General features: G+C 34.0%; 1 protein-coding gene across 3 annotated transcripts in view; it reads right to left on the reverse strand.

Moving 5' to 3' along the window:
- Positions 1-26,145, reverse strand: part of RADX (RPA1 related single stranded DNA binding protein, X-linked) — a 78,841-nt gene that overhangs the window by 16,329 nt on the left and 36,367 nt on the right. The gene's annotated exons all lie outside the window — the stretch shown is intronic.

A 26,145-nucleotide genomic window follows, 5' to 3' on the forward strand; every position in this document is an offset into this window, starting at 1 on the left:
AATAGCTTAATTAACTTTAAAAATCAAATAACCACTTATAAAATGTAAATTGAATGTCCAAAAGATAATTCTTATTAAAGAGAAGAGAGAACAAAATTCATTTCAAAATAAACTTTTCCTTCAAAATATTAGATATTGTTTTTCTCTGTTGCTGGAATTATGAAGATTTGTAATTACCTGCCTTACATGTTTTCTGTATTTGCTAAACTCTCTTAAATAAACATATATTCCTTTTATATTCAATGAAAAATTCAAGTTAAGTCCAATTCATAACTGTTAGAGATGTGACCTCCACTCACTATTGGTGGAATTTAAGCTTCAAATAAAATTTGTTAATCTTTGCTAAAAGGAGCCTGAACAGACACAAAATACAGTCTTCTTCATGGCTATAACTCTCCTTCAGGAAAATCACTTATTATATACTCCTTTCTGATCTAAATAACATGGAAAACAAAGAGGGAACTAAACTCAGATGAAAAAATCCCTGCAATTCGTAATTGTTTTCTATCATCAAGTCAATTTATCACTTATGTACAGTTTATCTAACACATTCAGTTTCTAAGGCAGAATATAATTTCTCCCCTACACATTATGACATTCATTCATTCTTTCATTCAACAAAAAATTAGTGAGTACTTATTAAATATATTCCAAATACTGTGCTAAAGAATTTGGTAAAATAATATTTTAATTGAATAATACACCCTAGGAGCTGAAGGCACGTGACATAATCAGAAAAACCAGATATTGGAAACAGACTCTCATGTTGTCAGTTCTGCTAGCTGAGACAAGCTGACAGCAACTCTGTTCCAGAATTCACCAAGGTTGCTGAATTGCTTCCTTGCAGGTGGCCCATGCCTTGGTGCTCATTATTATCCTAGGTTAAAGAACCATGCTAGCGCTGAAGGGGGTTTCTTTTTTTTTTCCAAGATTTTATTTATTTATTTGACAGAGAGAGATCACAAGTAGGCAGAAAGGCAGGCAGAGAGAGAGAGGAGGAAGCAGGCTCCCTGCTGAGCAGAGAGCCCAACGCGGGACTCGATCCCAGGACCCTGAGATCATGACCTGAGCCGAAGGCAGCGGCTTAACCCACTGAGCCACCCAGGTGCCCCTGAAGGGGGTTTCAATAGCAAAGTTTCAATGTGATTGATACACAACTTCTGCTTTTGAAATATACCCTATTCTCACATCACTTTTTTTTTAAACCTCTCCAGAGACTTACTAAAAATTTCTTATGGGGTAAAGTTCTAGACTGAGTTGTAAGTGAAGATAAAGAAGTTGAATACACATTTCTTACTCTCCAAGAACTCAAACCACTATAGTATTATAAGAGTTTAATTCAAAATTCAGTTGATCAACACACTTAATCTCCTATAATAATGCTTGATAACAAAAAGGATAAAAAAGGTAATTGCACATGAAAAAGAATGAAATTAATCAAAGCCAAGAGAAAAACCCAGTTAACAGGATTAAACTGAGAACTGTAGAATGATTTAATCTTTTTTATTTTCTAAAATAGGCTTCCTTTCCCCAAGCTGATGAAAGTACATAATTAGAACAACAATAAGTAGCTATCACAATGACTCAAGTTATAGTGAACATTTCTGACTTATTCTAAAATATAGCATCCAAAAAAACAAGTTATAAGCTATTCCAATTTTTAAAAATTAAATAATCACATCTACCTTACAGGAAAAAAAAAAACCTTATGACTGACCCTGTCAGGAATAAGTCAAAGTATTTGCTATGCTTTGTTTGAGTATTGGTATCAAGGACTAGCAAGGTATAAATTTTTATCTGAAAAATTCCTTTGAAAATTCTGCTTTTTTATTTTAGTAATATGGGATTGTAATGTGGGACCCTTATTATATGTTCACAATTATTACAAATGGGCATGATCTCAGTACAAGAGATACTGTCAGTCACTGTTTGTGAATGGCAAGATTTTAAAGGCAATAATTAGGAGACAAAAATATGGCTAGAATTCACATTTTTCTAAAAATATGATGGAAAATTATGAACTGGAATTCTTTTATTTTTAGTTTGAATACTACTAAATGTGAAACACATTATGTTTTTAGGCCTAATGCACAACAAAGATAAAGGTTAATTACCTAAAAAATTATGTTTTTGCATATATATGTATACATATATACACATACACATATATACATGATTATATGTTATAAACATAACTTATTTCAATGATTCATTTTACCCTAATTTCTGGTGAGAGTAGACTTACATTTTAGTGGAGAAAATTTTAGTAGAAGACCACATTAAAGTTGTGAGGTAAAAAAAAAACCCAACATATTATAAACATATGTATGTAAGAATGGTGATTTTGTTTCTTCACAAAATCTACTCTGAGAATTTTATTATATGGATAAAAACGATGGGCAGGGATGTATGGAGGCATTTGGGAGGGTGAAGAGCTATTTTCTTTGCCTCTTCCCCGCTTACATCAACTAACTTCAACTTGGTGTAAGAGCTACAAGGCTAGAAAAGAACAGGGTATTTTTCATTCAGTAGCAAGTATAAAATAGACTTTTTAAAAAAATGTGTAAGTCAGAGGCTACCTATAATGTTACTGTTACTGTCATACTCAACAGTGAAAAATTGAAAGCATTTTCTCTAAGAACAGGAACAAGACAGGATATCCTCTCTCACCACTTTTCTTCAATAGAATATTGGGAATCTTAACCACAGCAATAAGACAAGAAAAAAAAGGCATCTAAATTGGAAGGGAAGAAGTAAAACTGCCACCATTTGCAGACAATATAATATATACATTCCTAAAGTCTGCACCAAAACAAAAACAAAAACAAAAAAAACCCACAAAAAAACAAAAACCAGTTAGAACTACGAAACAAATTCAGTAAAGATGAAGGATACAAAACCAATATATAGAAATGTGTGGTATTTCTATACACTAGTAACTATCAGAAAGACAAATTAAGAAAGCAATCTCATTTACAATTGTACCAAAAGGGAAAAAAATACCTTAAAGTCAATTTAACCAAGGCAGTGAAAGACCTGTACTATAAGACACTGAAGAAAGAAACTGAAGATGACACAAACAAATGGAAAGATAGTCTCTGTTCATAGACTGGAAAAATATTGTTAAAATGTCCATACTATTCAAAGCAATCTATAGATTCAATGCAATCCCCATCAAAATTCTAATGGCATTTCCCACAGAGCTAGAACAAGTACTTCTAAAATTTGTATGGAACAACTAAAGATCCTAAATAGCCAGGGTAATCTTTAGAGAGAATAACAAAGCTGAAGGTATCATACTGGCAGATTTCAAACCATAGTACAAAGCTTATAGTAATCAAAACGGTATGGTGCTGGCATAAAAATAGACACAAAGATAAAGGTAAGAGAACTGAGAGCCCAGAAAGAAACCCACATATATACAGACAATTAATTTATGGCAAAGGAGCCAAGAGCATACATTGGAGAAAGGACAGCTGTTTCAATAAGTGGTGCTGAGAAAACTGGTTAGTCCCATGGAAAAGATGAAACTAGACTGCTAATTTACACCATACAGAAAAATTAACTCAAAATGCATTAAAGATTTGAATGTAAGACCTGAAACCATAAAATTCCCAGAATAAAACATAGGCAGTAAGCTCCTAAGGCACTAAGACATCAGTCTTAGAGATGTGTTTCTGTATCTGACTCCAAAGGCAAGGGAAGCAAAAGAAAAATAAACAAATGGGATTACATCCTACTAAAAAAGTTTTGCACTGCAAAGTAAACCATCATCAAAACAAAAAGGCAACCTACCCAATGGGAGGAGATATTTGCGTATATCCAATGAGGAATTAATATCTAAAATACAGAAAGTATTCATACAACTCAACAATAAAAAAAAAAATGATTTAAAGGGGGCAGAAGATCTGAATACACATTTTTCCCAAAGAAGACATACAGATGGCCAATAGGCACATGAAAACAAGTTCAAACCACTAAATACTAGGAAAATGCAAATCAAAACCACAACAAAATATCACCTCAAACCTGTTGGAATGGCTATTATAAAAAAGACAAGAGATAACTATTGGAGAAAGTGTGGAGAGAAAGGAACCCTCACATACTGTTGGTGGAAATGTAAATTAGTGTAGCTGCTAGGAAAACAACATGGAGCCTTTTAAAAAAATTGAGAATAGATTTATCATATATATCTAGCTGTTCCACTTCTGGATATTTATCCAAAGAATACAACACCACTAATTTGAAAAGATATATATATCCTTATCTTCATTGTCACATCATTTACAGTAGCTCCGATAAAACATCTTAGAGCATGTCTCCTTGTGTACTCAACAAATAGGTCAGAGGGTATAACATATTTGGTATTGTCAAATTACTCTCAAAAGTAGTAGTACAACATTTATATGAGAAAGGGGAGCATGACTCATTTTCTTTGAAATACACACATATCTGCTTATATTATAAAACAAACAATGGAAAAATACATTATAGAATGAATTAAAAAGTTACCTACAGTGGGTGAGAAGGAATCAGGTGCAGGGAACAAGATTAAAAAATAAACTTCTTTAAATATGTATTCTTTTTCTATATTTGACTATTGAACTATGAAAATCATTTAGAAAATTAAGTATTTATTTAAAGAAATCAATCTTTAAGCATCAAAATAAAAGACATGAACCTAAATTTCTATCTACTTGATAGTATACCCATACAGAGAGAGATATCACAAGTGGCTTTAAAGAATAATAATTCACTAATCCCTAGTTGGCATATTCAAAGACAAAATAATCGCAAAACAAACAAAACAAACCTTAAATTTTTTCTAGTAAAATTGTTGTTATAAATGTTGAGGTGATTATTCTGGAACTGTTTTTATATGTGGTGAGTGAAAGCAAATAAACTACTGTGTAATATTCTGATTCTGTCATCTCCAGGGTCTTCAGAGCCAGGATTCTTGTAATGAAAAGAAGCTTCTTCTATCTTTATCACCTAAGTCAAAATTCTGTAGTTATGAATTTTAATTGAAAATATATAAATGAAATCATGACATATTTTGTTTTAACTAAGCAACCAACCAGTCAGCTGAGTGCATTTTCAAGTTCTGTCCACTGCAAAGGCCTACAAATAATAACTAGACCAATACCAATCAATACCCATAATGCATCATCTGTAGTCTTTAGATATCAGAGCTCTGTGGAAAAATAGCTGATTCTATGTCTGGAGCAGAAAATGTTCACAAGGAACGTGGATATACTTTGTCAAACCAGTTATCAAAAAGCTATTAAAACAATTAGAGTCATATCAAAAGGACTCATAAGCAAATTTTAAGAGTTTCCTACTAGCCAAAGACAAAATAGCATGACCAGCAATGAGTATGGTAATTGTGAGAGAAAGAAACACATCAAATATATTTAAATCTATGAGTTCATAGCATTATTAAAAATACCAACAACAAAAAACTAATAGATGATTTGGAAAATTCTAGGGGTCCAACTCATTACTTTGAAAATTGATAAAGAGAAAGAATCAAGCATCTATCCTGCCTTTCCTCAATGAACTGTACATCTTAGTAACCAAATAATAAATTAGAAGTTTTTCCTTATAAGGCTATTTCAGTTACTAAATGAAGAAGGATTGATAGAATTAGGTTATGACCATTTCACGGCCTCTTATGAATTAATGGACCTCAGCATTTATTATCAGCAGCCACTAACAATATCAAGAAACGACAAAACTTTATGAGTTGAGCAAAATGGCAGAGTAGGCAGCTCAAAGCTTCCATTCCCCCCACCCCAGAAACATTAAAAAATATGTAGAAACTATCAGAAATTACTTTTTCAGAAATCTATAAAACAATCAAATGTTTACAGCAACAAAGTGAATGCCAAATCAAGAAAAAGTTCACCTGCAGGGTACCAGACTGGCTCAGTTAAGCGTCTGCCTTTAGCTCAGGCCAGGATCTCAGGGTCCTGAGATTGAACCTCCCGTCTGGCTCCCTGCTCAGCAGGAAGTCTGCTTTTCTTTCTCCCTCTGACTTTCCACCCAATTGTTTTATCTCTCTCAAATAAATAAATAAAATCTTTTTAAAAAGAAAAAGGTCACTTAAAAATATTAGGAAAACTTTGTGGCATTTTTACTTGCCTTTGTCCCACTCTTTCCCCACCAGGGTAGGATTCCTAAAGTAGGCAACCTGCATTTCCTAGTATGGGACCCTGGTACAAGATTCTAGAGGAAGCAGAGCAGATACTATTCACAAATTATTGTGTTTTCTGTTCTAACATGTCTGGAAGATTTCTGAAGGACTAATACAAGACTTCTGTCTCTGTTTCACCTAATCTGGAACTCAAGCAGGCTGGAATAGCAGTAGTCATTTCTGGAAAACATTGGAATGTAGACAGAGAACCTACAGACACCCGGGACAGAAGATTACAGTTGAGACATAAACACCCTAAGGCCAGAGAGGAAAAAGCCAGGGACAACATTTTATTGGGAAATTGGTGTATTCAAAATCATTCCTGTATCTTGGGAAATTTAGAAAGCCAAGTGCACACTCAGTTTAAGATGCATATGCAAAAAAGACCTCAAAATGGATGAAAGACCTCAATGTGGGATAAGAATCCATCAAAATCCTAGAGGAAAACATTGGCAATAACTTCTTCAACATCAGCCACATCAACTTCTTTCAAGACATGTCTCCAAAGGCAAGGGAAACAAAAGCGAAAATGAACTTTTGGGACATTGTCAAGATGAAAACCTTCTACACAGCAAAGGAAACAGTCAACAAAACAAGGAGGAAACCCACCAAATGGGAGAAGATTTTTGCAAATGACATAACAGACAAAGGGCTGATATCCAAGATCTATAAAGAACTTCTCAAACTCAATACCCAAAAAACAAATAATCAAGTCCAAAAATAGGCAGAAGACACGAGCAGACACTTTTCCAAGGAAGACACACAAATGGCTAACAGATACATGAAAAAGTGTTCATCATTAGCCATCAGGGAAATTCAAATCAAAACCTCACTGAGATACCACCTTACACCAGTTAGAATGGCAAAAATCGACAAGGCAAGAAACAAGAAGTGTTGAAGAACATGTGGAGAAAGGGGAACCCTTGTACACTGTTGGTGGGAATGCAAGTGGGGGCAGCCATTTCAGAAAACAGTGTGGAAGTTCCTCAAAAAAATTAAAAATAGTGTTACCCTATGACCCAGCAGTTGCACTACTGAGTATTTACCCCCAGCATACAGATGTAATGAAAAGGGCCATATGCACCCCAAAGTTCATGGCAGCAATGTCCACAATATCCAAAATGTGGAAAGAGTCGAGATGCACTTTAACAGATGAATGGAGAGAGAAGATGTGGTCCATATATGCAATGGAATATTACTCAGCCATCAGAAGGGATAAATACTTAGTTTTTGCATCAATATAGGTGGAAATGGAAGAGATTATTCTAAGTGAAATAAGTCAAGCAGAGAAAGTCAATTATCATGTGGTTTCACTTATTTGTGGGACACAAGGAATAGTATGGAGAATATTAGGAGAAGGAAGGGAAAAATGAAGGGGGGATAGAAATGGGGGACAAACCATGAGAGACTATGGACTCCAAGAAACAAACTGAGGGATTCAGAGGGGAAGGGAGTAGGGGGATGGGTTATCCTGGCGATGGATATTAAGGAGGGCATGTATTGCATGGAGCACTGGGTATTATAGGCAAACAATGAATCATGGAACACTAGATCAAAAACTAATGATATACTGTATGGTGACTAACATAACATAATACAAAAATTTAAAAAAAGGAAACAAAAATGTGTATGCCAAGGATTCTATATCCAACAAAACTGTCCTTCAAAAATGAAAGAGAAATCAAGGCATTAGAAAATTGACAAAAGCTGAAGGACCTACCCACAAAAAATGCTAACAGGAGTCCTTCAGGTTGACATGAAAGGACACTAGGCAGTAACTTGAAGCTTTATTTAGAAATAAAAATCTCTATTAAAAGTAACTACATGGGCAAATATAAAAGCCAGTATAATTGTTTTTAGTTTGTAGCTCCACTTTTTTTTACATAAAAACAAACATCTATAAAACAAAATATAATTATAAATCATGTTATAGAGCACACAATGTATACAGATGTAATCTGTGATAACAAGAACATAAATGGGGGGATGTGAGAGCTGTACAGGAACACAATTTTTATATGCTTTTGAACTTACATTGACATCAATTCAAACTACATTGTTATAAATTTAGAATGTAAAATTTAACCCCCATGGCAACCACAAGTAAAATATCTAAAATATATATACAGAATAAAATGTGAAGGAAATAAAACAAGTCACTATAAAAAAAATCTACTCAACATAAAAGATGGCAGTAATAGATGAAATGGACAAAAAAGTGTAAGAGAAACTGAAAACAACAAATGGAACAAACATGTCCTTTTGTATCAAAAATTACATTAAATTCTACAAATGCAGAGACTGGAAAGTGGGGAAAAAAAAACAGGCAAAGAGATGCTGCCTATAAGAGACTCAATTTAGCTTCCAGGACACCAATAAACTGAAAGTAAAGGAGTAGAAAAAGCTATTTTATGCAAATCGTAACCAAAGGGGAGCTGAGATGGCCATAATAATATCGGACAAACTAAAATTAAAATTAAAAAAACTGTTACAAGAGAAAAGGGAGAACATTATATGTTGATAGGAGTCAATTTATCAAAAAGATATAACTATAAATTAATATGCACCTAAAAACGCATTCCCAAAGTATGTGGAAAAGAACTTTTACAGAACTGAAGGAAGAAATAGTTCTACAATAATAGTGGGTGACTTTGGTTCAGCACTTTGAATAATGGATGAATATCTACAGAGAAGGTGAATAAGGAAAGACAGGTACAGACAACACTATAAAACAACTGGAACATATATGGAACACTTTACCCAACAACAATGGAATATACATTTTATCAAAAAAACACATGAAACATCTCCAGGATAAACCATGTATCAGGACACAAAACATGTCTCAATGAATTTATAAAGATTGAAATTATATAAAATATCTTGTTTATTTTCATTTTTTTTCAGATTTACTGAGGCATAATTGACAAAATTTGTATATATTTACAGTGTACAATATGATAGTTTGATATAAGTATACCCTGTGAAATGAATACCACAAGCAAGCTAATTAACATTCATTTCTTCACAGTTACCTATTTTGTTGTAACACCTAAAGTCTACTCTTAGCAAATTTAAAGTATTAAATATAGTATTGTAAACTATAGCCATTATGCTGTACATTAGATTCCTTAGAACTTAATCATTTTATAACTTAAAGCTCTTATCTACTGACCAACTTCTTTCCATTTCACACAGCCCTCAGCTCTTGGCAACTTCTGATCTCTCAGGTTTTCTGAGTTCTACTTGTTTAGATTCCACATATAAGTAAGATCATACAATCTTTGTGTTTCTATGTGTGGATTATTTCACTTAGCACAATGTCCTCCAGGTTTATCTGCATTGTCAAAATGGCAAAATTTCCTTCTACTTTATGGCTGAATGCTATTCCATTATATATAGATAGATAGATCATATTTATTTTAAAGATTTTACTTATTTATTTGACAGACAGATATCACAAGCAGGCAGAGAGGTAGGCAGAGGCGGGGGGGGGGGGAAGCAGGCTCCCCACTGAGCAAAGAGCCTGATGCCAGGCTTGATCCTAGGACCCCGAGATCATGACCTGAGCTGAAGGCAGAGGCTTAACCCACTGAGCCACACAGATGCCCCAGAGAGAGATCATATTTTTTATCCATTCATCAGTCAATGGACAAGAAAGTTGTTACCATTATAAGCTGCTGTGATAATGCTGTAATGAATATGATAGTACAGATAGAGCTGTGATACTGTTTTTATTCCCATTGGATATATACCAGAATTAAGATTTCTGGAGTGTATGGTAGGTTGGTCTATGTTCAGTTTACTAAAAGACTTGCATACTGTTTTTCAAATAGTCACATCAATGTACAATTTTTTTTAAGTTTCTTTTAAAGATTTTATTTATTTATTTGACAGACAATGATCACAAGTAGGCAGAGAAGCAGGCAGAGGGAGAGAGAGGAGGAAGCAGGCTCCCTACTGAGCAGAGAGCCCGATGCGGGGCTCGATCCCAGGACCCTGGGATCATGACCTGAGCTGAAGGCAGAGGCTTTAACCCACTGAGCCACCCAGGCGCCCCTCAATGTACAATTTACATTCCCACCAAAAGCACACAAGATTTCCTTTCCTCCATACCCTTACCAACACTTACAAAGTATCTTCTATGACCACAATGGAATGAAACTACAATAATTTAAGGAAAACAGAAGAATTACCAAATATGTAGAAATTAAACAATACCCTCGTGTGTGTGTGTGTGTGTGTGTGTGTGTGTACACAGTCTGGGTTGCCCACCATTATGGCTCTAATACCTGACAAGAAAATGAGCAGCAGTTGCAGAGAAAACCTGCATTAAATGTGGATTTCTTTAAATAATACACTTAAAGCAACTAATAGGTCAAGAAAAAAATCACAAAGGAAATTAAAACTACCTGGAGATGAGTGAAAACAAAAATACAACATAAAACTTACAGAATGCAGTGAAAATGCTATCAGAGGGAAATTTATAGCTGAAATAGTAGAATTAAAAAAGAAGATCTCAATTCAACTACCTAACATTATACTTTAAGGAATGAGAAACATAGAAAATTAAAGTCAAAGTTAAGAGAAGGAAATAATGATGCTTAAAGCATATATAAATGAAATGGAGGAGAGAAAAATAATAGAATCTGTGAAACCAGAAGTTCATCATTTGAAAGATCAACAGAATTGTTCTTTACCTAGACTAACTTCCTAAAGAAGAGAGAACACACAAATAATTAACATCAGAAATGAAAATGGGATTTATTACAGAAATAGAAAGTATTAGAATACTATGAACAGTCATATGCTAACAAATTATATAACCTAGATGAAATAGAGAAATTCCTAGAAATAAATTACCTAAACTTGCTCAAGAAGAAATAGAAAATCTCCAGAGATCTATAACAAGAGATTGAATGGGTATTCAAAAATCTCCCAAACAAGAGAAAACCAACATCAGATGGCTTCAATGGTGAATTCTATCAAACACTTTTTAAAGAATTAATGCCAATCCATCTCAAAAATCTTCCAAAAAACACAAGATGAGAGAATACTTCCTAAGTCATTTTATGAGGGCAGTATTACCCTGATATCAGTATTACCCTGATACCAAGGTCAGATAAAAAAAAATCACTAGAACAGGAAATGGCAGACTAACATATCTTAATAATACAGATGCATAAGTACTCAACAAAATCCTAGCAAACCAATTTCAATAACTTCTTAAAAAGATTATACACTGTGACCAAGTATGAACTAGTCAAGAAATATAAGGTAGTTCAACAAAAAAAGATCAGTAAATATAATACATCACATCAATAGAATGAAGGTAGTACCACATAATCATCTTATCTGGTACCAAAAAAGACATCTGAGAGCTTGAGTTGGAAGGCACATGTGGGAGGAGCACATTCCCTAGCTGAACAGACATTGTGTTCCAGAATGGCTTAAATTATCAGAAATAAGAACACTATTTACTAGAAGTTAAAAATTAATAAACCAGGAAGTTTTCTGATAAGTCCTGCCAAGACATACATTCCAGAAAGGAGAAAGAAGATGGCAGCAGAGTAGTAGGACCCTACACATATCGTGTTCCATGAACGCATAACCATGAAATTATCCTAAATACCCCATAATTAGACCTGAAGACTGACAAACAAACTCCATAACTAATGGGAGAGAAGAAGCCACACCAAAGATGGAGCAGGAGACATGACTGGCTTTGGTAATGTGCAGAAGGCAGAAATTTAGACAAAATGCTAAGATGGAGGAATCTTGTTCCAAATGATGGAACAAGGTAAGGCCATGGCCAGAGATCTAAGTGAAACAGATATAAGTAACATGCTTGTTGGAAATTTTAATGTAACAATCATAAGGATATCCACTGGGCTTGAGAAAAGACTAGAAGACATCAGTGATACCCTTACTACAGAGAAAAAAAAACAGTTAAAAAAGAATCAGTCTGAGATGAAGAATAGATTAAATGAAATTGAAAATAGGCTTGATGCAATGAGCATTAGGCTGCAAGAAACAGAGGAATGAATTAGTGACCTAGAAGACAAAAGAATGGAAAATAATGAAGCTGAAAAAGAGGGAGAAAGAAGAATAATGCAACAAGAGTACAGGCTTAGGGAACTCAGTGACTCCATCAAACATAATAACATTTGTATTCTAGGAGTTGCAGAAGAAGAGAGAGAAAAGGGGGAAGATAATTTATTTCAAGAATAACTGAAACAACACCTATCAAAATCAATAAAAGCAGGCCAACACTAAGACATATTGTAATTAAGTTGGCAAAATATAGTGAGACAGAAAAAAATCTTAAAAACAGCAAGACAAAAGAAGTCCTTAACTTAAAAGGGAAAACCCACAAGGCTAGCTGGAGATTTCTCAATAGAAACTTGGCAAAACAGAAGGGAGTGGCATAATATATTCAAACTACTGAATAGGAAAAATTTGCAGCCAAGACTACTCTATTCAGCAAGGCTATAATTCAGAATAGGAGAAATAAAGAGTTTCCCATACAAACAAAACTAAAGGAGTTTGTGAGCACTAAACCAGCCCTTCAAGAATATTAAAGGATACTCTGAGTAGAAGGGAAAGACCAAAAGTGACAAAGACAAGAAAGGAATAGAGAAAATCTCCATGAACAATGACAAAGCAAGCAATAAAATGACACTAAATACATATCTGTCAATAATTACTTTGAATATAATTGAACTAAATGCTCTAATTAAAAGATACAGCTGTCAGAATATATTAAAAAAATACCCACCTATATGCTGTCTATAAGAGACTCATTTTAGTCCTAAAAACAGCTGCAAATTGAAAGTGAAGATATGGAGAAATATTTATCATGCAAATGAATATCAAAAGAAAGTCTGAGTAGCAATAAGTATCTTGGAAAATCTAGACTTTAAACCAGACTGCAACATGAAACGAAGAAGGGCAGCATACATAATAAAAGGGACAATAAAATAAGAAGATACAACAATTCTAAATATTTATGCACCCAACATGGGAGCACTCAAATATATAAAACAATTAATGATAAAGGAGCTAATTGATAATAATATGATTATAGTAGGGGACTTTAATACCTCACTTATATCAATGGATATCTAAACAGAAAATCAACAAGGAAACAGTGGCTTAAAATGACACACTGGACTTAACAGATATATTCAGAACATTCCATATTAAAATAGCAGAATATACATTTTGTTCAAATGCACATGGGTCGTTCTCCATAATAGATCACATATTAGGTCATAAATCAAGCCTCATAAAGTAGAAAAAGACTGAAATCATACCATGCATCTTTTCTGACCACAACATTATGAAACAAGAAGTCAACCACAAGAAAAACTTTGGAAAGACCGCAAATACATGGAGTTAAATAGCATGCTATTAAACAATAAATGGGTCAACCAGGAAATCAGAAAACAAATTTAAAAATACAGGGAAACAAATGAAAATTAAAACCCAATGGTCCAAATCCTTTAGGACACAGCAAAAGCTGTCCCAAAAGGGAACTTACAGCAAAACTAGGCCTACCTCAAGAACCAAGAAAAATCTCAAATAAACTACTGAGACTTACACCTAAAGGAGCTAGGAAAAAAACAACAAATTGAGCCTAAAGCCAGAGAAGGAAGGATATAACCTTTATTATATAAATGTTAGAGCAGAAATAAATGATACAGAATCTAAAAACAACAACAAACAAACAAAACAAAACTAAGAGAACAGATCAGCGAAACCAGGAGTTGGTTTATTGAAAAAGTAATAAACCTCTAGCCATACTCATCAAAAAGAAAAGAGAAAGGGCCCAAATAAAATAATAAAAAACAGAGAAGAAATGAGAACCAATTCCACAGAAATAAAAACAATTATAAGAGAATATTATGAAAAACTACATGCTATGAAAGAATTTGAAGATGACACAAAGAAATGGGAAGATATTACATACTCATGGATTGGAAGAACAAATATTGTTAAAATGTCTGTACTATCCAAAGCAATTGAGAGATTTAATGCAATCTGTATCAAAATACCAACAGCATTTTTCACAGAAATAGAATAAACAATCCCAAAATTTGTGTGGAATCACAAAAGACTTTGGATAGCCAAAGAAACATTGAAAAAGAAAGAAAAGCTGGAGGCACACAATTCCAGACCTCAAGTTATATTACAAAGCTGTAGTGATCAAAATAGTATGGTATGAGAACAAAAATAGAAACATAGATCGATGGAACAAAATAGAAAACCCAGACAGGAACCCATAACTACATGGTCAATTAATCTTTGACAAAACAGGAAAGACTATCCAATGGAAAAAGACAGTTTCTTCAACAAATAGTGTTGGGGAAACTGGACAAGGAACATGCAAAAGAATGAAACTGGACTACTTTCTTATACCATAACAAAAATAAACTAAAAATGGATTAAAGATCTAAATATGAGATCTGTAACTATAAAAATCCTAGAGGAGAACACAGGCAGCAGCCTCTTTGACCCCAGCTGTAGCAACTTCTTACTAGACACATTGCTGGAAGTAAGGGAAACAAAAGCAAGAATAAACAATTGGGACTATGTCAAAATTAAAAGCTTCTGCACAATAAAGGAAAGAACCAACAAAACTAAAAGGCAACCTATGGAATGGAATAAGATATTTGCAAATGACATGTCTGATAAATGCTTAGTATCCAAAATATATAAAGAACTTATACAACTCAACAACTAGAAAATGAATAACCCAATTAAAAATTGGCAAAAGACATGAATAGACATGTTTCCAAAGAAGACATAGAGCTGGCCAACAGACATGAAAAGATGCTCAGCATCACTCATCATTGGGGAATTTGATATTAAAACTATAATGTGGTATCACTTCATACCTATTGGAATGACTAAAATCAATTACAGAAGAAACAACAGATCTTGGTGAGGATGTAGAGAAAGGGGAACCCTGTTATGTTGTTGGTGGGAATGCAAACTGATACAGCCCCTGTGGAAAATAGTATGGAGTTTTCTCAAAGAGTTAAAAATAGAACTATCTTACAACCCAACAATTGCACTACTAGGTATTTAGTCAAAGAATACAAAAATACTAACTGAAAGGGATATATGTACCCTGATGTTTATAGCGACATTATCTATAATATCCAAATTATGGGGCAGCCCAAGTTCCCATCCACTGATGAAGGCATAAGGAAGATGTGGTGTGTGCGTGTGTGGGTGTGCATGCATGTGCCCATGCTCACACACACAATGGAATATTACTCAGCCAAAAAAAGAATGAAATCTTGCCATTTGCAATGACATGGATGGAGCTAGAGTGTATTATCCTAAGCAAAATTAGTCAGAGAAATATAAATACCATATGATTTCATTCATATGTGGAATTTAAGAAACCAAACAAATGATTAAATGGGAGAAAAGCAAGTGAGAGGCAAACCATGAAAGAGACTCTTAAGTATAGAGAACAAACTGATGGCTATTGGAGGGGAGGTGAGGGGTGGGGATGGGTGAAATAAGACAGGGGTTAAAAATTGCTCATGTTGTAATGAGCACCATGTGTTGTATGGAAGTGCTCAATCACTGTTCTCTACAACTGAAACTATTATTACATTGTATGTTAACTTACTGTAACTTAGGTAAAAACTTTATTAAGATTTTTTTTTTATTTATTTGACAGACAGAGATCACAAGTAGGCAGAGAGGCAGGCAGAGAGAGAGGAGGAAGCAGGCTATCCACTGAGCAGTGAGCTGGATGCGGGACTCGATCCCAGGACCCTGGGATCATGATCTGAGCCAAAGGCAGAGGCTTTAACCCACTGAGCCACCCAGGTGCCCCAAGTAGAAACTTTAAAAAAGGGCATCTGACAAAATCTAACACCTGTTCATCATTTTAAAAAAACTCAGAAAACTAGCAGTAGATGGGAATTTCCTCAGTATGAAAACAGGCTTTTATAAAAACTGCACAGCTAAAATAATACTCAATGATAAAGTACTGAAAGCTTTCCTCCTAAGTACAGAAAAAAGATAGGGATGTCCACTTTCACCACTGCTATTCATCATTGTAGTGGAAGTTCTATTCAAATAAATTAGATAAGGAAAAGAAATAAAATGAATCCATATTAAAAAGGAAGAAATAAAAGGACCTCTGTATGCATATGACATAATCCCATGTATACAAAATCTGCAAGAATCTGCAGGAAAGCAACTAGAGCTAATAAACCAGATCACAATATTTGTAGATTACAAGATCAACACACACAAGTTAGATGAGTTTCTATGAACCAACAATAACTAATCTGAATAAGAAATTAAGAAAGCAATTCCAATATAATAGTAACTAAAAGAATAAAATACCTAGGAATAAATTTGAGCAATAAGTTAAAAGACGTGTGTACTAAAGACTACAAAACATCAATGAAATAAAACTAAGAATACCTAAACAACAAAAAAAAGACATCAATATTCATGGACTGGAAACCTTAATATTATTACTTGATCAATATTATCTAAAGTGGTCTACATATTCAATTCAATCCCTATCAAAATTTCAAGGGCGGGGACGCCTGGGTGGCTCAGTTGGTTGGACGACTGCCTTCGGCTCAGGTCATGATCCCGGAGTCCCGGGATCGAGTCCCGCATCGGGCTCCCAGCTCCATGGGGAGTCTGCTTCGTCCTCTGACCTTCTCCTCGCTCATGCTCTCTCTCTCACTGTCTCTCTCAAATGAATAAGTAAAATCTTTAAAAAAAAATTTCAAGGGCGTATTTTGCAGAAATGGTAAAAACTGATCCATAAATTCATATGAAATTATAAGGAGTCCTGAATGCTAAAACAATCTTGAATAAATATAACAAAGTTGAAGGGCTCAGATATCCCAATTTCAAAACTTAGTACAAAGCTACAGTAATCAAAATAATGTGATCCTGGCTGGCATAGGGCCAGACATATAGATCAATAGAATAGAACTGAGAGTCTAGAAAGAAACACATACAATCTATGGCCATTTGATTTTCAAAAAGGGTATCAAGACAATTCAATGCGGGAAAGAGTTGCCTTTTCTTTCTTTTTTTTTAAGAGTTGCCTTTTCTATAAGTGGGATGGTGACAACTGAATTTCCACATACCAAAGAATAAAGCTGGACTCCTATTCCATAGCATATAGAAAATTAACTCAAAACAAAATATTTAGGTTATATTCCTACGTTTAAGACAAAAACCTAAATATATGAGCTAAAACTATAAAACACATCGAAGTAAACAGGAATAAATCTTCATGATCTTGGATTTGACAATGGAATATTAGATAAAACACTAAAATCATGATATTGAAAGAAATATTTAATAAAGTATGTAAAAAAAGAATTGATAAATTATACTTTATTAAAATAAGCAAAAGTAAATGAACAAGGATGTATTTTACCTTGTTGATGAGTTGGACTTTATTTTACAGATGGTAGGATGTTTGTGAAATGTTTTAAGCAAGAAATATGAACTGGTTTTTAGTGTTTCGAAAAGACTGCTTTGGTGCCAGTGTAGAGAATGAATTTAAATGCCTCTTCTTATTACCGAAGTCTAGGAATTTTTATTCTGTCACTATTTTATTGTTTAATTGTCATAAGTAAACATTGATATGTGCAAAAAAACTCATTTGTGCATCACAGGACATTATCAGGGAAGTGAAAATAAAACATATAAAATAGAAGAAAACATTTGCAAATCATGTATCTGAGAAGGATTTAATATGCAGAATAAAAAAACCCACATCCAACAACAAAAAGGCAAACAACTCAATTAAAAAACTAGCAAAGGAAGCCAATGTACATCTCTTCAATGAAGACATAAAAATGCCTAAAAAACCCTTGAAAAGATGCTCAACATTATTAGATATCATTGAAATACAAATCAAAATCACAATGATATTTCATTTCTCACTAACGAGAATGGCTATAATAAAAAAGAAAAGAAATAGAGAGAGAGAAAGAAAGAGAAGAGAGAGAGAGAGAAAGAAAGAAAATAAATTCTGGAAAGGATTTAGAGAAATGAGAGCTCTCATACATTCTTAATGGGAATGTAAAATGCTGCAGCTGCTATGGAAAATAGTTTGGCAGCTCCTCAAAATTTACCAAGTAATTATCATAGGACCCAGCAGTTTTACTTCTAGGTATATACTCAGAAGAATTGGAAACAGGGACCCAAACAAATACCTGTTCATTGTTCATAGCAGCATTATTCACAATAGTTAAAAAGTGGAAACAACTCCAGTGTCCATCAACAAATAAATGGATTAACAAAATGTGGCATGTATATGTTTGTGTGTGTGTAAATATTATTCAGCCATAAAAAGGAATGAAGTGCTGATACACACTAAAACATGCATGAACCTTGAAAACATGCTAAATGAAATAAGTAGACACAACAAATTTTGTAGAAGATGTGGCACATATATACAATGAAATATTACTCAGCCATCAGAAAGAATGAAATATTGCCATTTGCAACATGGATGGAGCTAGAGTATAGTATATAATGCTAAATAAAATAAGTTAGAGAAAGAAAAATACCTTATGATCTCACTCATATGTGGAATTTAAGAAACAAAACAGATGAACATATTGGAGGGAGAAAAAGCAGGGAGGGAAACAAACCATAAGAGACTCTTAATGATCGAGAACAAACTGAGGGTTGATGGAGGGAAGTGGGTAGGGAATGGGCTAGATGGGTGATGGCTATTAAAGAGGGCATTTGTTGTGATGAGCAATGGGTGTTGTATGTAAGTGATGAATCGATGAATTCTACACCTGAAACCAATATTGCACTGTATGTTAACTAAAATGTAATAAAAATTTTAAAAAAAGGATCTGTAAGAGATTTATTAGTCACTTGCAATAGGAGGACTTAATTTGGATCCTAATTCAAATAAATGAAAAAAAGTTTTTAATGACATTTATGAGCCCACTGGAAATTAGAATGGTAGATGGATATTTGATATTAAGAAATTCTGTCAATTTCTTAAGGTATGATAATGATATTGTGGTCATATTAAAATAGTCCTTATCTTTTAAAGATATTCACTGAAATTTGTACAGATGAAGTGATATACTATGTGTTCAAGTAACATGGGATGAATGGGTGAAAGTACAGATAAAGCAAGATTGGTGAAGAGTTGATAACTATTGGGAACTGGGTGGTGGATAACGTGTGTATTATCTATGTGGTTTTTTTAATGTAAGAATTTCCTTCATACTGTATTATGCCCATCAAATTATTATGAAAAATTTCATATTTACAACAAAATTGCAATAATTTTACAAGAACACTATGTATCCATTATTTAGTTTCTCCCATTTTAATGTACTGACTATGTCTATCTCTATCCATCCATTAATCCACCTTATTTATATTCTTTTCAAATAAATTGCAGGCTTCTGTTTCTTTTCTGGTAAGTGTTTCAGCATATATATCATTACCTAATTTAATATTTTTAAAATATTTTCATATAAATTTACAACAAAATGCACAAATCTTAATTATGTGAATTTGACAAATATATATACACTCAGGTAACCAAAACCTCTCTCAGGATATGGGGGTTTCCATTACCCAATATTTTCTTTGTGCCCCTTCCCAGTCAATCTCCATATATCACTTCAACCTCTGTACTAAGGCAACTACTGTTCTGATCTACCAAAGATTAGTTTTTCTTGTTCGGGATCTTAATATAAATGAATTCATACAGTATGTACTCTTTTGTGTAATGTTTCTTTAACCTTCATAATATTTTAGAGTTTCATCTACCCTGTTACATGTGTCAATAGTTGGTTCCGTTTTATTGGGGAACAGTATTTTACTGCATGAATATACCACAATGTGTTTATTCGTTCTCCTATTGATGAAGAACTGGGCTATTTCCAGTTTGGGCTATTGTAAGTAAATATACTATTAATATTTTTAATACGCATTTTGTGAATATAGGGTTTTTATGTCTCTTGGAGTGAAATTTCTGGGTCCAAAGATAGGTATATATTTTGCTTTATAACTGCCAGCCACAACTTTGTACAATATGGTTGTATCATTTTACATTCACACTGTTGGTGTATAAGACTTCTTGTTGCTCCACATCCTCACAAACATTTGCTGTCAGCAGATTTTGAATGTTAGCCATTCTGGTGGGCATGTAGTAGTATCTTACTGTGGTACTAATTTGAATTTTCCTGATGACTAATATTGTTGAATACATTTTCATATCCTTTCTGGCTATTCATAAATCTGTTTTGTAAATCATCTGCTAAAATTTTTTGTTCTTGTTTAAATGTGTTAGTTTGCATTTTTAATTATGCATATTAACACTTCATTATGTTTTGCACACCAGTCTTCTGTCAGGTATATATTCTGACAATATTTACTCTCTACTCTCAGCTAGTCTATAAATTTTCTTTTTTTCCGTTTCTATTTTTTAATATTTTAGTTTATATTTAAATAAAATTTATATCTATTTAACATTTATAACATAATGATTTGATATACATATACACAATAATACAAGTGATTACTATATAATTAATGTGTCATCTCCTCACATACATGATAGGTACCTGAAATCTACTCTTAGTATATTTCTAGTATTCAATATAGTATTAATGGCAGTTATTATGCTATACGTGAGATCTTTAGACTTACTCATCCTCCATAAATACAACATTATACTCTTTGACGGACATCTCCCCATTTCCCCCACGTCCCTGTCCCTGGTAAACACCATTCTTCTCTCTGCCTGTATGAGTCTGACATTTTTAAGTTCTGTATATAAGTGAGATCATGTAGTAGTATTTATCTTAACCATGTGTTTCTGAAGCTTTGACATCTGGGGCTTTGCTGACCCTGGACAGATTGCCCTTCCCAGGGCTAGCTAATTTTTAGAGACAGTAGACAACTTGCCTTGGAGCCTCACCTTTCATATGCAAACCAACCAACCCAGAGCTCACACCCCAACCACCTTTGTAGAAGGGCTCTCATATTTTAAGCCACTAATCCCCTAACCTAATCACCCCAGGACAGGGACCAGACAACTAGGGTCAGTCTTTACACCCCAGAGCCTGCTGAAATTATTGAAACTAGTCAATCCTAAATCTGCTCATCTGCCTTGCTTGCTTGTTCTCACAGAAGCCACAATAAAGGCTCATGCCCTTGTTTTCCTGTCACTCTGCCTCCTGACTGACCCTGGCGCTTCCCATGGCATTGTGTGCTCCCTTCTCTTGAGACCTGTGAATATAACGACTATTTTTTCTTTTTTTTTTTTTTTAAAGATTTTATTTATTTATTTGACAGAGAGAGATCACAGTAGACAGAGAGGCAGGCAGAGAGAGAAAGAGAGGGAAGCAGGCTCCCTGCCGAGCAGAGAGCCCGATGTGGGACTCGATCCCAGGACCCTGAGATCATGACCTGAGCTGAAGGCAGCGGCTTAACCCACTGAGCCACCCAGGTGCCCAATATAACGACTATTTTTTCAATGGCAGTTGCCTTCTTATCTGATGGACTTGCCATACCTATATAAAACTAAAACCTGTATTTTAAAATGAGGGTTCATTGTGCTATTCTGTTCACTTCTGTATATATGTGAAATTTTTAATAAGAATCTTTTAGTTAATGACATTGCTGCTATGAGCTGAATTGTATTATACCAAAATTTATATTTTGAATCTTTAACCCCCAGTCCCTTACATTGTGACTGTATAAAGAAAATAGGGACTTTAAAGAGGTGATTAATTTAAAATGGAGCTGATAGTGTGGGCCCTACTAATCTGAATGATATTCTTAGGAGAAAATTCAGATAAACAGTGACACCAGGGATGTGTACACACAGAGAGACAAACAGATCAGTACACAGCACAAAAAATGGCCAACTAAAAGCCATCGTGTGAGGCCTCAGGAGAAGGCCTGCCACCTTGGTCTTGGACTTGCAACCTTCCGAACTGTGAAAAATAAATTTCTTTTGTTTAAGCTACCCACTCTGTGGCATTTTATGGCAGCCCTGGCAAACTAATACAACTGCCTACCCCAACTAGAATACCAAGTCCATTAAATTAAGATAAGGAGTAGGTAAATGAGGCATCCTTGACTCTACTCATTTCCAGTTTTAATTAATACCTAGATAATGATTGATTGTATTTTCAATTTTTTTCTCATCTCTTCCTCTTCTCTTTTTCATTACCACTGTTCCATTCCTGGTATTTATCATCATTCATTAGTGTCTTTGACCCTAGAGTTGTTTCCCTTAAACCTGTCCCCCTGATGGCTATCAGAGTAAGCTATTAAAATGTAAATTAAATTATGCCACACCACCACTTAATATCTTCCAAAGTCTCTCCCTTAATGTCTAGAGAATAAAGTCCAACTTTCTTCATATGGCATACCAGGTCCTCCATTAACGTCGATCTTTAACACTTCTTCAGTCATTAGACTACTTCCTGCCTTACACTTTATACACCTCAACAGATAGTGGTTCCTTGAGATTTCCATGAAATGTCTTATCTTTTGTACCTGTGCTACCTACCTGTGTTGTAGGCTTATATACGCTTAGCTAATTTGACAAAACTCTATTCATCTTTTAAGAATTAGTTCAGGTATTATCTGTACACTGTAGTGCTTTAAACTTACCTTTTACTTTCTCTAGACAGAAGAATTGGAAAAATACATAGAATACCATAGTAACTACCAGTACATCCAATACCTAGAAATACACATTTTCAGACTTATATTTTACCATCTTTGGTTCAAATATTTTAATGTTTTAAACTCTGTTATTGTGGAAGTTTTAAAATATTGAAACTAGATAGGAGAGTACAATGAATCCCCTTGTATCTATCATCCAGTTTTAACATTTATCACCAAATGACAAACATTCTTTCATATATATACTATGCTACTCCCATCTCTAGTGCTCTATTTTAAAGTCAGTCTTTGAGATATCATTCCACCTATAGATAATTCAATGTGTATCTTTAAAAGATAAGGACTTTTAAAAAAGATTTATTTAATTTATTTATTTGAAAGAGACAGAGCGGGAATATAAGCAGGGGAAGATGGAGAGGGAGAAGCAAGCTCCCCGCTGAGCAGGGAGCCTGACGCGGGTTCAATCCCAGGACCCTGGGATCATGACCTGAGCCGAAGGCAGACCCTTAATGACTCAGCCACCCAGGCACCCCAAAAGGACTCTTTAAAACAAGAAAATAAACATGATATAACACATTAATAATAATTTAAGAATATTATCAAATATTACCAAAATATTATCAAATATTTTGTTCAAATTTTTCCCATTGTCTCATAAGTTATTTGCATTGGTTTGGTTTCATATAAAATATGAATAAAATAATGAAATAAATAGAACATTGGAGATGAGGTTTAAATCTCGCTTATTTTAATCTTCCTGTTCATATTCTCTTCCTTCCTTGCTTAGAGACAATCACTATAATTAATTAGCTATGTATCTTTCCATTCCAGAGTAGATTACTATATATGTCGCTATGAACAATAAATAGTTTGGCTTTGGATAATTTTAGAAATGTATACAAATTAAAATGTAATACTCTCTTGTATTGTTTTATAAATTGTTATTTTAAGTTTTATATTCTTTCTTTTCTATAACTCTTTGTAGCTTTCTTTTTTTATTCTTGGTCAGTATTGCTAGAGGTTTCTCTATTGTTTTAAATCTTTTCTTAAAAAAGACTTTATAATTCATTTGGCAGACAGAACTAGACAGCACAAGTGGAGAGAACGGGAGAGGGAGAAGCAGGTTCCCCACTGAGCAGGGAGCCTGATACTGCTACATACCAGGCCCCTGGGATCAAGACCTGAGCTGAAGGCAGATGCTTAATCATCTGAGCCACCCAGATGTCCATAATGTATAAATCTTTTAAAAGAACCAACTTTTTTCTGCTATTCTCTTTTTTGTTTTATATTTCACTAATTTGTTTTTAATTTTTTTTTTCATATTTTGTTGGATCTAAAATGCTGTAGGGGCGCCAGGCTGGCTCAGTTAGAAGAGCATGCAACTTGATCTTGAGGTTGTGAGTTTGAGCACCATGTTTGGTGTGGAGATTTCATAAAAATAAAATCTTTAAAAATAAAATGAAATGCTATAAATTGTAAAACAACATTATTTCATGTGCTACTAAGAAAAAAAAGTACTTTGCCAATGAAATCCTGATGTATAATTCATTTTGGAAGGTGCATCCCAATTTCAGAGATGTTAAACTATGCAAAAATGGATATCTAGGAATTGATGACATACAGAATTTCCTACCACCTATTTCAGTTTGCTTTTCTTCATTAGATTCTTTTAAACTTACTGAGACTTGTTTTACGACCACAATATCGTTCATCTTGGTAAATGTTCTATGTGTATGTGGAAATAATATGTATTATGCCATTGTTAGGTAGAGTGTTTTGTATTTATTAATTAGCTCAAGTTGGTTGATAGTGTTAATGTATTCTATATTCTTACTGATTTACTGCCTAGTTTTTCTATCAATTGCTGAGAAAGGGATGCTGAAGTCCTCAAACATAATTGTGAAGCTGTCTCTCTTCTGAATTTGTTTTCACATACTTTGAAGCTTCATTGTGAGGTGTCTACACATATAGGATTGGCATGTTTTCTTGGACAGCTGTAAATAATGTAATATTCTTCTTTTCTCCCTGTTATGAAATCTACTTTGATGATATAAATATAGCCATTTAAGCTTTCTTTAACATGTCATATATTTTTCCATCTTTTCATATTGTATCTTTAAATTTAAAGTGGGTCTCTTTTTTTAAAGATTTTATTTATTTATTTGACAGAGAGAGATCACAAGTAGGCAGAGAGGCAGGCAGAGAGAGAGGGGGAAGCAGGCTTTCTGCTCAGCAGAAAGCCCAATGTGGGGCTCGATCCCAGGACCCTGAGATCATGACCTGACCTGAAGGCAGAAGCTTAACTCACTGAGCCACCCAGGTGTCCCTCTTTTTTTTAAAGCTTTTATTTATTATTTGAGAGAGAGCACAAGCCTGGGGGGAGCCTCCTGCTGAGCAGGGAGCCCAATGTGGGGCTCCATCCCAGGACCCCAGGATAATGACCTGAGCCAAAGGCAGATGGTTAACTGACTGAGCCACCCAGGTGCTCTTAAAGTGGGTCTTTTTCAGATAGTATATAGCTGGGTCTTACTTTTTTATCCAATATGATAATCTCTGCTTTTTTATTGGGGTGTTCATACTATTTAATGTAATTAACAAATGATGGGGCTTCAGTTTGTCATTTTGTTATTTTTTTCTATTTGACACATTTTCTCTTATGCCCCCTTTTCTCTTGTCCTGCCTTCTCTTGGATTGACTAAAAAAATAATTCAATTTAGCTTTACCATTGACTTACTAGCTATGGTTTTTTTTAGGGGTTGCTATAAGATTTATAATATACAACTTTGATTTATTACATCCAAGTGATGTTATGCCACTTTGTGCATATAGTGTAAGAACTTCATAATGGTTAATCTCCATATCCTCTCCTGCCTTTGTGCTCGTCATACTTTTCTCTTCCATATAAACTACAAAGCTTATATTTTTATTATTTTTCATCTAAAAGGGATTAAAATTGAGAAAATTTATTTATTGTACTTGTACCTTTAGTATTTCTGGTACTTTCCCTTATTTAGATCTAAATTTCCACCTGTATTATTATTTTTCTGCCTGAAGAACTTCCTTTTTTTTCATTGTGCAGGTCTGGTCGAGAATTCTCTCAGCTTCTGTTTTGATCTTTATTTTGTCTATTTTTAAAAGATACATTCACTGTGCATAGAACTGTAGGTTTACAAGTCTCTTCTTTTTATTGTCTTTTGGATAATATACTTTCTGAAGAGAAATCTATTGTTGTATTTGTCTTTGTTCCTCTGTGTATAATG

Source organism: Mustela nivalis (assembly GCF_964662115.1).
Source record: "Mustela nivalis genome assembly, chromosome: X".
NCBI classification, from domain to species: Eukaryota; Metazoa; Chordata; class Mammalia; order Carnivora; family Mustelidae; genus Mustela; species Mustela nivalis.